The sequence below is a fragment of the Callithrix jacchus genome, chromosome 9 (genome assembly GCF_049354715.1).
Source record: "Callithrix jacchus isolate 240 chromosome 9, calJac240_pri, whole genome shotgun sequence".
Taxonomy (NCBI): Eukaryota; Metazoa; Chordata; class Mammalia; order Primates; family Cebidae; genus Callithrix; species Callithrix jacchus.
The window spans coordinates 20,944,731-20,956,923 of NC_133510.1; the positions used below are offsets into that span (position 1 = coordinate 20,944,731).

A 12,193-nucleotide genomic window follows, 5' to 3' on the forward strand; every position below is an offset into this window, starting at 1 on the left:
TGCAGAAATAATGGAACAGATGTCATTTGGTTAATTCCAATGGTTCAAAAGTTTTCACCTATTACTTTTTAAATACTTCAATTTTGAGGCTCTGACAAGATGACCAATAAACTTGAGGCACAAAGAACTAGGAATAAGCTAAGGTTCTGTCACTTCAATAGCAAGAAGATATTTAATAATAAGATTTTGGTGAAGAAAAACATTTTAAAAATAAAAAATTTATAACATTATACTTAGCTTGTGAACACTGAATAAAGAATAAATGAAAATGTGAAAATGAAATGAAAGTAAGTCAAAAATTAAAGGGATTACAAACAATCTGTATGAATATTACCAGAGATAGGAAGGATGTTTAGCACATATCTTTTTTTTTTTTTTTTTGAGACGGAGTTTTGCTCTTGTTACCCAGGCTGGAGTGCAATGACGCGATCTCGGCTCACCGCAACCTCCGCCTCCTGGGTTCAGGCAATTCTCCTGCCTCAGCCTCCTGAGTAGCTGGGATTACAGGCACGCACCACCATGCCCAGCTAATTTTTTTTGCATTTTTAGTAGAGGGGTTTCACCATGTTGACCTGGATGGTCTCGATCTCTTGACCTCATGATCCACCCTCCTCGGCCTCCCAAAGTGCTGGGATTACAGGCTTGAGCCACCGCGCCCAGCCTAGCACATATCTTTTAAAAGGGAAAATGTGTAAGGAAGAGCTCCATTCCTTACAGGACAATACAAGTAGAACGACAGCTATAAGATCAGTAGATTTAAGCATCAAGGCCAGAGAGCATAGCAATCAATAGCTTGGCTGCAGGCATTTGGGGCAGCACAACTCTTTGTGGAAAGTGACTGTCCTGTGCTCTGTAGGATATTTAGCATCCCTGGCCTGTACTTAATAACCAGGATGGCTCCCCAGTCACTGTGACAACCAGAGTTCATTAATCTCCCTTATGGCTTTCCTCTATGCTCTTTCCCCTGCCTCACCCCACTGGTAACAACTACTGGCCTAAAGGAAGAACCTGTAGACTACAGAATGACAAAGAAAATGCTCAGAAAGGACTGTTCTAAGTTAAATCCATGCTAAATAACCAAGTTATAAAACACCCTATTTGTGATTTTTTAACGTCTATAGAGCACTATCCAACAGAAATATAACATGAGGCACATGAGTAAAAAAGAAACAAGGGAAATTCATTTTAATAATATATTTTATTTAACCTAATATATCCAAAATATTACTTTAATATGTAACAAATGCAAAAACTATTAATGATATATTGGATATTCTTTCCTTCATACTGAGTCTTTGAAATCTGCTGCATATTTTATACACACAGCATATCTCAATTCAGACTAGCCACACTTCATGTGCTCAGTAGCCACATGTGGCCAGTGGCTACCACCCTAGCCAGCACAAGTCTAGACCAGGGATTGGCAAACTATAGTCCATAGGCCAAATCTGGCCTGCAGCCTAATTTTGTAAATAACATTTTATTGAAACACAGTCATGCCCATTTGTGTACATATTGTCTATGGCTACTTCCAGGTACAAAGGCAGAGCTGAGTAATTATGACAGACTATAAACTGCAAAGCCAGAAATATCTACTATTTGGCCCTTCACAGAAAAAGTTTGCCAACTGCCAGTCTAGAGCTTGTGTGACCAAGAAGATGTGGGAACCTACCTGAAAGAATGACCTGTGAATAGAGTGCCTCTCATTCATTTTAGGATGAAATTACTGCTTTAACTGCTTCTTACTCCTAAAAATTACTTTAGTAATTTATATTTGTCAATTTCAATCAATCAGTCCTCTTACTCCTAAAAATGATCTTAGCAATGTGTATTTATCAACTTCAATAAGCCATAAAGACCCTTCCCAGAAACAGAAACTGGCCCAGGTCACCCATGGGATGAAGGTGCATGCTGTCATATTTATCACACTGATAAGGTATAACCATCTCTGACCCCATGCGTCCTAAAAGAATTGATTGAAAAAAGGATCAATATTAACATAACGTGGATATATATAAATTTTGATTTGGTAAATATTTAAATCCTAATACAGTAGGTGAATTGATATATTTGACAAAAGGAATATTTTGCCATGCTAAGGATGCCATAGCTTTTCAGAGTCCCTTATTCCCATCTTAATAATTCCTATATAGGAGCATGAGTGTGCTCTAATGTCACAACAAATAAAAATTACATACATCCAAGATAGGAGAAATTCATAATGCTGTTAAAATGAAGAGCAACACAGCTCATGGCTTCTCATCAGGCAATCCTGACCAGTGGCAATGGAGCATATGAACTCAAGGACCTTTACTTACCAAGGTGGTTGACAACGTATCAGCCCAGGAATCCTGTTGCTCCAAACACAGTGGCACCGGCCCCACTGACTGAGGAACATCCACCTTTCCCATGAGGTATGAGGGCATGATGAAGCTGGCGATGGGGTGGGCCATGACACATAGATGTGGCTACTGAACAGCAGAACCTTTAACAAAACCCCAAAGTATACAACAATGGCCAATATTAATATTTTTAAAACTGTGAACACAAATAGCTCCTTTCCCTAAAAACTTGTAATACTATTTTTCAATCAGTACTTTAGTAATTTAACTATCGAAAGCAATAATAAACACAAAATACTACAACATAAAATCCACAAGACATGAGGAAATATATTCCCTACTCTATACAATGTACTGACCTAAAAAGTCACATTGTTTAAAAAACACATTAAACAGTCACAAAGTAGGAATGTATAAGCCTATACAGTGAAAGGAACTGAGATACATAATAAAGGAGCACTATGGTGGCATGTGCCTGTAGTCCCAGTTACTCAGAAGGCTGAGGCAGGAGAATTGCTTGAACCCAGGAGGTAGAGGGTGCGGTGAACCGAGATCATGCCATTGCACTCCAGCCTGGGTAACAAGAGCGAAACTCTGTCTCAAAACAAAAAAACAAAAAACAAGGAGCGCGAAATCACATGACCATGAGGAAGGATTCCTGGATAAAATGTTTTGAGAAAGGTCTTAAAGAGGAAAAAAGGAAAGGACAGAATTCCATGAGAAACACGTAACAATGCAGAGGTATAATGAATAAGCCTAGCACAGGGCAACACAAGACTCTCCTGGAACAGAATCTGAAACTGGTGACTAATGAAAAACGAAGTTGATGATATCAGTTGGAAGCAGAGGATTATTAATATAGAACATTAAAAAAAAAGAATGCAGTTCAATAGTTGAGACTTAGTATAAAAACCACTGAATAACATCACAAATAATGATAAAAGGAGTGAAGTGCTTAAGAAAAGATGTTCTGACTTTTAGAAAGCTTAACGGCAAGAATTTTGTCAAATATCCCATTTCTTTTTCATAGACTACGGTTCTCGGTACTAGAATGGACCCTCAAAGTTCATTCACCAATGCTTATATCTTTTCTATAGTGTGCAAAGAAACCATCTGGCTTTTGCCTGAACACCTGCAGAGCTGGAAACTCACTTCTTCCTGTAGCAGTCCCTTCTGCTTTGAGCCATAACAGAATGAAAGTTCTACCACAGGGGAATTAGTTACTGCTTCCCAGAAAGTTTTAGACCTGTGCTCCTCCAGAATGACAAAGAACAAGTCTAATGCCTCTTCTACAATTAAGTATAGCAATTATATCCCCACTAAATACTTTCTTCTCCAGGTTAAACATTTCCTGTCCTGTGAAATATTCTTCATATGGCAGGAATGCGAATCTCTTTTGGATACACTCCAGTTTTCAAGTCGCTTCTAACTTCTTAGAGTAGAATTTTAGAGTTAGCTGCTCGACTTTCATGTAAGTAAAAACAAAAAGGTTTACAGTGCTAACGCACTTCTGCTCCAATCAACAAACTTTGGAGTTTAGCATTCGTGCTTTGTACACTTGAGGAGAGCTGAAAGAGACAAATAGGACTTCCTTTAGAAAATCTGTGTTTGTTTTCTAGGGATGACTCTCTAGTGGCATTCTGCCCAAAAGCCATTGTTCTTCCCTATCCAAAAGTATGAAATTGGAGAAATAGCCTAGCTCACTCATAGTGACAGAAATTAAAAGTAAATATTAGAGAACAAACACATAATAACAACAAAATAATAACATCATATTAACAGCTAACTTTAAATAGCTCTTAGCAGGTGTCCAGCATTATTCTAAGTGCTTCATAGGTATTATCTTTTTTTAATGCTACCTTTATCACCACCTTACAGATAAGGGTAGTAACTAGCCCGAAGAGCCAGTAAAGGAGATAAAAAAGCAGTCCTGTGAGGCAGGAAAAAAACAGAGACGGAAACAGAATCTAAAAACCAAAAAAGAAAGTCTTTCAAGAAGAGAATAGTTAACTCTATCATATGCTGAAAGTGAAGTAGAAAGAGAATAGAGGACCACAGAATCTGGAGGATGTGGCTGTAGGTGGCATAAATAAGAGCATTTTTTTTTTTTTTTTTTTTAGACAGAGTTTCGCTCCTGTTACCCAGGCTGGAGTGCAATGATGCGATCTCGGCTCACTGCAACCTCTGCCTCCTGGGTTCAGGCAACTGTCCTGCCTCAGCCTCCCGAGTAGCTGGGATTACAGGCACACGCCACCGTGCCCAGCTAATTTTTTGTATTTTTAGTAGAGATGGGGTTTCACCATGTTGACCAGGATGGTCTCGATCTCTTGACCTTGTGATCCACCCGCCTCAGCCTCCCAAAGTGTTGGGATTACAGGCGTGAGCCACCGCGCCCGGCCCAATAAGAGCACTTTTATTGGATTAGTGGGACTAAAAGCCAGACTGGAGTAAACAAAAGAGAGGCTGTGAGGTAAGGAAGTAAGTAGATGAGGAGTATAGATAATCCTTCTGAGGAACTAGAAATTAGACTAGAGAAACACAAGGACAAGGACAGGTTTGCTTGTTTGAAATATCAGTTAACATTTCTGTGCGGATGGAAATGACAGGATTTCTACAGTGGCGGGGGGGAGGGGGCAGAATTACTGATTCAGAAAGGGAATGAATAGTTGAGAGAGGATGAGATCAAATGAAAAGTGAAGGAACTGGCCACAAAACAGAGCAGAAGGAGCTTACCCACTGTAATAAGAGAAAAGGCAAAGAATCATCATATATCAACTATTTAGAGTTTATGGTGGGAAAATGACTGTTCCCATCTGATTTCCTAGAAAAATGTAGCACTGCAAATCTACTTGAGATTTGTATGCATGAATTTAACATAAGGCCAGTTAGTCTGGAGTTTTCCCTAGCCCCGTTCTCATTGCTTAGTGGCAGGCAGCAAATTATGTGGAAAGTTTTGTTTAATCAGGGTCAGTGTTTTTTATGACAATGGGAGTTGGGCTGGAGAGTTGAGAATGCATAAAAGGGGATGATTAGAATAAGGAAGTGAGGACATAGGATAAGACAGGGAAAAGATGGCAGAGTCAATGAACTGGTAAGAATTACTAGAGTTAAGGAATTAATATCTCAAAAGACTGTTAAAAAGATTAGATATAAATCTTGGATATAAGATTAGATTAGACATAAAGAATTTAGGACATTACCCAGAACATATTAAGCATTCCATGAATAATAGATGCTTTTATTTTATTACTTTGAAATTTCTCAGAAGGTAACGTCACACTAACCTCACATGGCTATTTGTTTTTTTTAAATAATTATGGGCCAAGTATTATTCTAGAAACTGTGACTATCACAGTAAAACACAAAACCCTGGCTTCATGAAGCCCACAATTTTAAGGGTTGATGAGAATTAATAACATATAGGCGAGCAGCTGTCACAGTGCCTTGCAAACAATAGATGCTCAATAAATATAATTATTATTCTCTTTGGTTTCAGCATCTCTTTCTTCCATTTATTATGGGTACTATTAGAAGTATATTTCTCTGCTTAAAAACCTACGTTGGTTTCCTACTGCAACATATTTGCTTGCACAGTGCATTAATTTTTTTAAAGTATTTATTTAAAAAATTATATGCATGCTCTACATAGTACCAATATAATATACACATTATAAATCATATATTACTTAGAATAGTGTCTGGCAAAAAGTTGAAACTACATAAGTGTTAGCTATTGTTACTATAGAAAAGAGTTTTTAGGAGTTCTAATAGTATATTTCCATAACTTACTAGGTCCTCTTGCACAACTCCCTTTGGAGACTACTGGTCTAAACTCTGCTTGGCTTTCAAAGGTCTCCACTGTCTGATCCCATCTAACACATTCAACCTCCTTTTCCACTAACCCAGATATACAGGTAGTCATTTCACTGCCTCTTGAATACCTCATGACTCCATTCTCACCCACTTGTCTTTCCCAGAAAACTTTCCAGATCATAACAGCCCTAAAGAGATAACGGGAGCACTGCAATTCTCCACTCGTCTTCCAATCTTCCTTCAGTACCTCAAATGATAATCTTTCCCTTTTATGATTTCCTGTGATACATAATAGTCTTGCCACTCTTAACGATATATAAGACAACGATATAGAGTTGTCTTACACAATTCTGTGTAAGACAACTAGTGTGTGGATTATTTTACATACTAGACTTGCCTCTCCAGAATTTACTCAAAACTTGCTTTAGCACACAATAACGCAGAGTGGTTAAGAGCACAAGCTATGGTGTCAGTCAGAGGAAGGTAAGTTAAAAGAGAAAATTAATTAAAATACCTAGAACTGGATATGGCAGATAGCAGGTACTCAATAAACAGTGATTACCATTCACAATCTATATTATATCATATGAATGTAATAGTTTAACAAGAACCAGCAAATGCTTTTGCAAAGACATTGTGACTACAAAACTATCCACTATAAGTGATGTGCACCACCACCTTACCAGTGGTATGCAGGAGTTCTAACCATGATGGAAAACAAAAAAAAGAGGATCCTCTAAACTCCTAATCCTTGCCTTAGACTGAACATTAAACCTATCTGTGGTGCTTTTAAAAATTTAAGGTGCAAGAAGCTAATCTCACAAATTCTGATTCAATCGCTCTACAATGTCTTCATTTCTATTTTTTATAAAGCTCTACGAGTGATTCTGACATGAGCCAATTTTGAAAGCAAATGATATTCTGTAAGATTAAAATACACTAAGAACAAATACAACTTTTGGAGTTTGATTGGAATATATTTGTGGAAGAGTAGAAGGTGAAAGAATAATAATGAAATATAACCGTATTTGTAATTCCTTGCTTTTTAGTAAGTGGAAGGGCAAATGTATGTTTTCAATTTGAGAACTGGGAGCAGATCCAATCAGATTAGAAGAGAAAACAAATAATGCTAACAAATTCTAAGATAGCCTCCATTCTTTTTCACTTTCCTTTCCACCAAGCTCCTGATTCTTCTCTCCTCAAACATCCTTCTCTGCCCGAGACCCCAAGTCACTCGGCCCAACATATTCTACATCAGTAGAGACAGTTTTAGTTAAAATGATGCTTTTATAAACATTAGCTCATTTAATCTTATTAGAGCCTCCCAGATATTGTAATATTATCGTTTCCATCGTGCCATGAAGAATCTGAATTCAGACCTATTAAGGGTTTGCACAAGGTCATAAAGTCAATCCAAAAAAAACCTCTGGCCACTAGCCTTTTTTTTTTTGCTCCCTAACAGATTTTTCTCCCCGCCCCATACAAATATTTCTCATAATCCTAAACCTTTACAACTATATCAGAACTCTGATTCTCTCGATCCCTTACGTACCCCTTGCTTTCTCCTCTTTGCTTCCCGCTGCTCAAGCTCTTTTGTCCCCTCCCAAGGTGTACAACTGAGTATGTAAGACGGGGAAGTGGAAAGCAAAAGGAGAAATGAGACAGAGGCAGCTCCAGACCTAGAAAAACCAGAGTGCCTAGGAAGTCGGCGTGATGGCTGCAGCAAGGCGCCACTCCCAAAACCTTAGATCCCGACTCGGAATCCCGATCGGGGGTCGCCGTTCCCGGTGACACACACGTGACGTTAGCAGGGCCTGGACAACCCAGGATTGTGCGGCGGCCGCCATCTTCACCCACAATTCCCCACGCCTGGCTGACTACGGCTGCTAAGCTGGGTCAAAATTTATCTGCCACGCCTGTTTGCTCAGACGCTAACCAGGAGGAAAAGAGTTTCGGTAGCATGGTGGTTAAGAAGAAAGCTGCGAGAAGAGAGGAGACAGGAAGGGAGGCCTAGTGAAGGAGAGGGGGAAGAAAGGAAGTGAAAAGAATTTGGCTGGTGGAATCTCAAATCTGGAATAGGCTTTAAAGATATATCTTTGTTTACAATCTCTAAGTGCCGAGGAACCTGAAATTCAGTTAACCAGTGACTGACTCAGGACCTGAAACATGGCAAGACCTCAGTGGAAGACCTCAGCTTTCCTGACTCTCAGTTTCCTGTTCCTTGAAAATGTCAGCTAAGGCAGCACTGGTGAGGCCGGGGGAAGAAGGAGGCGTAGCTCCCTGATATAGGGAGGTCCAGGGCCCAGGAGAGAGAAGGGAGACAAGGACGAGGGGAAAAGTGGAGAAGAGAAACCGAAATGAGGGTGTGTCCCAATTGAATAAATGTACGTCAAGCCCGCCAAGCACTTCTCTCCTAGGCACCTTTGGGCTTGCTGTTGGCGTTTCCTGGAATGCTCACTCAGGTATCTACACCAGCTCAAGTCTGCTCAAAAGTGACCTCTTCGGAGAAAACAACTCTGACCATCCTATCCAAGGTGGTAATCATTCCACCAATTTTTGGTTTAAGTTTATATACCAAAGCACTTATCACCACCTGGCATATGAATCCAGGAGTTCTTAACCAGGATTGTGATTCATGAGTGGGCTTCAGGAAATCTGTCAACTTCCTGAAATATTATGTAAAATTTAGTGACCATGTGTGCCATCTGAACATCTGTCTAAGGGGAAACTGCAGATGGCTCTCTGTAGCGCAATGGTTTGTAATGTTTTCTTTAACTATGGACACCTTTAAGAATCTACATTGTTCTACAAAGAGCCATCTGGAGACTGAGGAAATTCCAGGTTAGACTAAGTGCTTGGATTTTAAAATACTTTATTATGGCCAACCTCTCCAGATTCCTGGGTACGAGACAGCAAGCAACCAGTGATCCTGTGAAACATGCCTTGGGCTTATCAGAAAAACCACGTAGTTTGGGGAGGGCGGGTTCTTTCTAGTTGGTAATCCTTCCAGTGCTTTGTTTTTTCGGGAAAAGTATGTATTTCTGGGATAGACAAAAAGGCCTGGCCGGGCGCGGTGGCTCAAGCCTGTAATCCCAGCACTCTGGGAGGCCGAGGCGGGTGGATCACGAGGTCAAGAGATCGAGACCATCCTGGTCAACATGGTGAAACCCCGTCTCTTCTAAAAATACAAAAAATTAGCTGGGCATGGTGGTGCGTGCCTGTAATCCCAGCTACTCGGGAGGCTGAGGCAGGAGAATTGCCTGAACCCAGGAGGCGGAGGTTGCGGTGAGCCGAGATGGCGCTATTGCACTCCAGCCTGGGTAACAAGAGCGAAACTCCATCTCAAAAAAAAAGGGGGGGGGGGCCTGAGGTGAGTAGGGATTTAGGAGTTGCTTTATTACTAGGCTTGAAATCTTGACTGTTTCCCCTCTTTCTTACCCCTACCATTTACTGAAGTGTCACCTATGAAATTGAATTGGAAGGCAAAAGAAACGCTTGAATTTCACCAGAGAAGCTTAATAATGCTACGCTGTCATATTTCTTGGCTTCATCCTATGTTCATTTAACACAATTTGCTAATACTTGATTCTGGGACCAATACAGATAGTAACACACTTTCCTGGTTCAGATTGACAGACCCTGACCAGATCAGCAACCTTGGAACTCCTGTATAACACTGCCAATTATGTTATTTAAAATCTCTCAGTTAAACACTGCCTCATGTTCTCAATTTTAGTTGCAAGGTTGCATGGTGTAAATGAAAGAACACTGATTTTATTTTTTTTTTAAGAGACGGAGTCTAACTATATTGCCCAGGCTGGTCTCAAATTCCTGGGCTCAAGACCTCCTCTCACGTTGGCCTCCAAAAGTGCTGGGATTGCAGGTATGAGTCACTGTGCCCAGCTGAAAGAACACTGATTTTTAATACCCAGAATACTAGATTCCATTCCCAGTTTTATCAGTTATTAGCTGTGACCTGGACAAGCTCCTACACCTAATGGGGTAAATAAAACCTACTCTCGTACCTCAAAAGGTTACTAAGAGAATCGGGTGACATAATGGATGCAAAGATACTTTGTCACCTGCAAAGTACTATATGTAGGTCCTTGTAGTACTATCTAAATACCACTGAAGTATCCAAATCATAGGATGTTAAGCTGGAAGAGATCTTAGGAGCTCAGCAAGCCCCATTTCTTTATTTTAAAGATGAAGAGGCTGGGCACAGTGGTTCATGCCTGTAATCCCAGCGCTTTGAGAGGCTGAGGCAGGTGGATCACTTGAGGTCAGGAGTTTGAGACCAGCCTGACCAACGTGATGAAACCCAGCCTCTACTAAAAATACAAAAATTAGCCAGGTGTGGTGGCAGCTACCTGTAATCCCAGCTACTTGGGAGGCTGAGGCACAAGAATCACTTGAACCTGGGGGACGGAGGTTGCAGTAAGCCAAGATCTTGCTACTGTACTCCAGCCTGGGCAACAGAGTTGAGATTCCATTTCAAAAAAAAAGAAAGAAAATGAGACATATTAACAAATATATTTGATTAGTAGGTGCACTTTATGTGAAAAGAATACAAGAGCTCTTTTGAGACCTAATATAAAAGATCATCAATGGATAAATAACTTTTTTTAAAAAAGTCTCACTCTGTCACCCAGGCTGGAGTGCAATGGCGTGATCTGTGCTCACTGCAACTTCCACCAGCTGGGTTCAAGCGATTCTCCTGCCTCAGTCTCCCAAGTAGCTGGGATTACAAGCATGTACCACTATGCCTGGCTAATTTTTTGTATTTTTAGTAGAGACAAGGTTTTGTCATGTTGGCCAGGCTGGTCTTGAACTTCTGACCTCTACTGATCTGCCCGCTTCTGCTTCTCAAAGTGCTGGAATTACAGACGTGAGCCACTGCATCCAACAATAAATAACCTTTTTGAAGGAAGCCTATGATAAACCAGCCACTTTTGAATCTGTTTCAGTTTTCATCATTATCTTGTGGCCTTGCTTGGAAGTTCTTTTTGCTTCATGGAGACTACATATTAGTCCTATGTTTCATTATTAATTACAGCTGAGGTAACATTTCCGCAGAAAATGTAGTAATAAAGACTGCCCCACCCCACTCCACCCCAAGCAAAGAAAAGAGTAGCTAACCAATTGCCTCTTGATCTGATTTTTCCCACTACCGCTTCTCAGGTCAGACATTGCAAAAGATAAATTAGTTCATTGTATCTCTGAGCATCTAAGACAAATTATAACCCAGAGATGGTCAGTTTAGGCAAAATATCATATATATATATATATATATATATATATATATATATATATATAAACAAAAGGCAAGATGCTTATAAATAAGGAAAGTCCTGGTTGGATTTGACAAAATAAAGTGATTCTATGGGATTTGCATAAAATTTAGGCCCTCAGTTCTTTTATTTCTGATTCTCCCCTACGGTGCTCTAGATTTGTTAACACATAATACTTACTCTGCTGTTTTAAGTGGAATCCATTGGGAGGCAAAACGTCCCCCTCCCGTATTCCCCTGCCTATATTAAACACTCTAAAGCAGCGGTGCCCAAACCCCAGGCCATGGACCGGTGTTCTGCTAGGAACCTGGCCACACAGCAGGTGAGTGGTGGGCAAGTGAGCAAAGCTGAGCTCCACCTTCTGCCATTAGATTCTCGTAGGAGCTTGAACCCTATTGTAAAAGTGCAGGTTGTGCACTCCTTATGAGAATCTAGTGCCTGATGATCTGTCACTGTCTCCCATCACCCCCAGATGAGACCATCTAGTTGCAGGAAAACAGGGCTCCCACACATTCTGCATCATCGCACAAAGATAGAAATAAATGCACAACAAATGTAATGTGCCTGAATCATCCAGAAACCATTCTCCCACCCCACTCCCATCTGTGGAAAAATTGTCTTCCATAAAACTGGTCCCTGGTGTGAAAAAGTTTGGGGACCACTGCTCTAAAAAGAGAATTAATCAGAATAAAGCCCAGTCCTTCCAAACTAAACATCAGCGCCTTGGAGCTTATCTTCACTCCTCCT

General features: G+C 40.3%; 1 long non-coding RNA gene across 1 annotated transcript; it reads right to left on the reverse strand.

Annotated features, from left to right (window-relative positions):
• Window positions 1–2,445: 2,445 nt before the first annotated feature.
• LOC144577863 (uncharacterized) lies at window positions 2,446–11,759 on the reverse strand. The gene is made up of 2 exons (XR_013522641.1): window positions 11,627–11,759; window positions 2,446–2,485 (listed from the first exon to the last, which is right to left on the reverse strand). It is a non-coding gene; the product is annotated as an uncharacterized LOC144577863 (long non-coding RNA).
• Between the last annotated feature and the right edge of the window lie 434 nt (window positions 11,760–12,193).